This window comes from Amphimedon queenslandica, unplaced genomic scaffold (genome assembly GCF_000090795.2).
Source record: "Amphimedon queenslandica unplaced genomic scaffold, v1.1 AMPQUscaffold_13288, whole genome shotgun sequence".
Lineage (NCBI taxonomy): Eukaryota > Metazoa > Porifera > Demospongiae > Haplosclerida > Niphatidae > Amphimedon > Amphimedon queenslandica.
Genome location: NW_003546476.1, coordinates 9,029 through 13,210, shown reverse-complemented (window position 1 = coordinate 13,210; position 4,182 = coordinate 9,029). Strand labels below are relative to the sequence as shown.

Here is a 4,182-nt window from a genome sequence, read left to right as displayed (position 1 = left end):
CATAATCAGCTTATATAGATCTAACTGTCATGAAAATTACTAGCAACTACGTTACTATGAAGTTTTATAGTCTAATTGAAACTATTATATCAGCTCTAACTGTCAATAAAACTGACACTATAGTAATGTAATCAACGAAAATAATATTATTGACATAGATCTAATGATCATAAACAGCCTACCTGTTCTGAAACTGCTAAAATGATGAAGTTCTTATCAAAAACTTAAATAGAGCTAATAAAATTCCCTCCTGATGCATAGATATCATTCTTTCAGACAGATCAGTCAAGTTTCAATAGAGATCCGCGAGCGTTCCGCGTTGATCCGCATTTCAGCCCGATCCGCATTTGATCCGCGTGGATCCGTATTTCAGGCAGGCCCCTTTTTTAGGGACGACCGACACGATTTGCAGCGCTATTAGTCCGGCAATGGCGATCACGTGATTAAATTAGGTGTGGCTATGTGGGTGTTAATAAATTAATCGTGAATATTAAATAGAAAACAATAAGTAAGTTGAATCAAACATAATGATTTTGTCATTAGTCAAAAGAAATAACTGAGTAGAAAGAGGTGAGTGTCAAAATAAAAAGACAAGTACATAAACAATGAGGATAATACATGTACTTAGACTTCATTGTCTTTATTTACATGACATTCAGGGGCGTATCTAGAACTTGGAGAAGAGGGTCGTCCCTAAAAAACGGACCGGACCGGACCAACGGACCATGGTCGGCGACAAATCTGTTTGGTAGGGTCTCAAAAGCGGACGGACGGACGGACCCGCCCCGCCCGAAAAGGACGGACGGACGGACTGATGCGGACCCGACAGGACCATAAATATTCATGTAAAGGACAATCATTCATGGATAGTCTGTCTTTAAAACACTTCTATACTTGGACAATAAATTTATGTACGTATTAACTATGCTACGACCAATAGAAGAGGTCATGTTAGTGAAAATTTAACTTTATCAATGCAAAATTGCTACTACAGGCTGCATGAAGCATCACAATACTGAACCATCACTTGAATTCTATTTGTTATTCTTAATAGGAGTTCAGTGACACCATTTTAATGATTTTTCTATATTATTTGGTGTAAGTCTAATAATAAACATAGTGAAATTTTATGATTAATTTTTATCAGCTATTGCATGCAACACTATACTGAGATACTGATTTCATTTAATTACACAATTAAAATAATGATAGTTCAATATCCTTGAAATCACTGCTCTTTAAAGATAAGGAGACCCTTTGAAATAGTTATATTGAGCTTTAGAATCCAGCCTAAAAAGTAGTTATCCTACGTAATAAATGTAAAAATTATAGTTACTTCTAGTATATTTATTTTTGTCATAGCTACCTGGGCTAGGAATGCCACACTTTTTTGCAGATCCCTTTTCAATGCTTGTAAATTATTGTAAAGAGTTGCTTAGCACTAAGCAACTCTGGTTGCAACGCTAATAGTTATTGTTTTCCACCTATATAAAAATGATATTCCATTTCAATAGCAAATTGTACCTGAAACTGGGAAGCATGAGAGTCATAAGCCATTGCCTCAAAAATTTTGAAATTATGTAATAAACAATGTTATGACAGAGCATAACCACTACAATAGAATTTATACTTGGACAACATATCGGAACACTCCATCACAACACAGTATGATGTATAGGCAAAGTAAAAGTCAATTAATTTTAACAATAACATATTAGATATGCATAATTTGCACAGATAAGCATGACAGTCAATGGAACTGTCTTGTTTGGGTAAAAACTGTTGCAATAATAAACTAAAATTTGTAAGTTTGTACATACCACTTCATAGTATGTTTGTATAGTTTGAAAAGTTAAACTTCTGTGTGTGCACCCCTACCTTTTTTCTCAAATATATTGACAGCACACTATTCAGTTTGAACAACAAAACATTAATTCAAATAAAATTTTGATTCATACCAGCACTTGCTTGTTTTGTCACAGTAAAATATTTTTCAATAGAATCAAAATTAAAAAATTGATTTATGAGGCTTAATAACCTATACAAATCCGCTATTAACATTGTAGACATTTAATTTTTAAAAGAACTTACAATTAAAATCTAGTGGCTTCTGACATGACAAGGCATTATATACAATAGATTCAAGTTCACTTACATCATATATAATCCTAATTTTATAGTGTTAAAACATAGATATTATACGTACAGCTGTGATGAAATAACTTACATAAAAGTATCAGTCAACAGTCTCATCAGGTTGATTTGCAACCAATTTACTAAAGATTGCTGTTAGTAACACACAAAACATAATTATTGCTCTAAAAAATTGCAGCTTTTATTTAATAATACTCATCCTATATAGTCTACATTGTATTCCTGCTTATATTCACTGTAAATGGTAATTCCTCTTTGAATATATTGATTGAAGATATAGACTTGCACCAAATAATATTAAAAAATCATTAAAATGGTGTCACTGAACTCCTATTAAGAATAACAAATAGAATCCAAGTGATGGTTCAGTATTGTGATGCTTCATGCAGCCTGTAGTAGCAATTTTGCATTGATAAAGTTAAATTTTCACTAACATGACCTCTTCTATTGGTCGTAGCATAGTTAATACGTACATAAATTTATTGTCCAAGTATAGAAGTGTTTTAAAGACAGACTATCCATGAATGATTGTCCTTTACATGAATATTTATGGTCCTGTCGGGTCCGCATCAGTCCGTCCGTCCGTCCTTTTCGGGCGGGGCGGGTCCGTCCGTCCGTCCGCTTTTGAGACCCTACCATCTGTTTTACGGACCCAAATGGTCCGCGACATCTCTATTTTGCGGACCACTTTGCTCACAGTATACCGGTAATCTTACAGATGCTAAAAATTATAGCTAATGCTTAGGTCAAGATTTACTCTTGCTGAAATCCTGCTTCTCGGTTAGATATAAGCCCAAACCTTCAGATATTGTGAATTTAACAAATTTATTCATGAAGCAACTGTATACAGCCTGAGCCTGGTACTGAGTACTGAACTTGGATGTTGTGCAGTGACTAGTCTACAAATGGTTTAAATATCTCTTACTTATTTGTGTCACTGTACAGCTTGGTATGGCAAGCAAATCTTGTTCTGAATTCAGTGGAAAAACGGTTACAAATTAGATATGTAATAATAATTGCAACTTCTTAAATTTGTCAATGACCACATGTGTTGGTACAATTATTGTGGTTGATCATTTTATGCATGAATAACTTTAAAAATTTAAGTCTATACTTGATAACATAACATGCAGTGTATGTGAAATGTATGCATGCAATAAAGATGAATACCACTGAAATATGGCCCAGATATTTGTAATGATTATATTCAAGAATTTACATGCACCTTTAATTCATAATAATTATTCAGAATTTTAAATAACAATAGCACAAAAACTTTGGTACTTATCATCTATCGCTGCATAAGTGAACTACACAATAAAAAGATATTACAAGTGTTCATGCAGTTAATTGGTATAATCTGTACTGTCAATACTAATCACTCAAGATCTCCAGCCTCTGACATTATACTACTGAGTGATACCACTGTGCTGTATTTTTTTGTAAACTTCTGTTTAGACTGGTATATTTATTAACTATTTATTCTGCTAATAATTATTTATTTATCCATTTAGTAGTTAAGCTTACTCCGAGGCTTGGTATTATTCACTAGCTTATTCTCACTAACATCATTGCTATAAAGATTATTAAAATTTTTACTACATAATATTAACAAGAACTACTTTTGGGATCAGTTCCAGTATTATTATTATTTATGTTGATTTATTTTGCATTAGATTCAGTTAATTATCATCATTATTATCATCATTACTACCGTTTTAATTTTGATTGTATTTTTACTTTTTCTTATTAATTTTTTTGTTTCTTTTTCTTTCTTTTCTCATCTTTTTTCTTTTTCTTTCTGGCTGGCCATGTTTCCTTGGTCAGGCCTTTGGTGTTTCTTTTTATCTAGCCTCTTAACTCTATTCTCATTGCCGGTCACTGTCAAGTTTAAATAAATTAATTAATACATAAATTGCTGATGCATGAATATAACAATTGATTATTATAGTCTACTAGATATAATATTATTATTAGTTTTGAACAAGTGTAAAATTAATTCAAGTTGATATTACAGACTTTATCAAT

General features: G+C 32.3%; 1 long non-coding RNA gene across 1 annotated transcript; it reads right to left on the bottom strand.

Moving 5' to 3' along the window:
* Positions 1 to 1,148: 1,148 nt before the first annotated feature.
* LOC109583682 (uncharacterized) lies at positions 1,149 to 1,574 on the bottom strand. The gene is made up of 2 exons (XR_002185660.1): positions 1,367 to 1,574; positions 1,149 to 1,306 (listed from the first exon to the last, which is right to left on the bottom strand). It is a non-coding gene; the product is annotated as an uncharacterized LOC109583682 (long non-coding RNA).
* Positions 1,575 to 4,182: the final 2,608 nt, after the last annotated feature.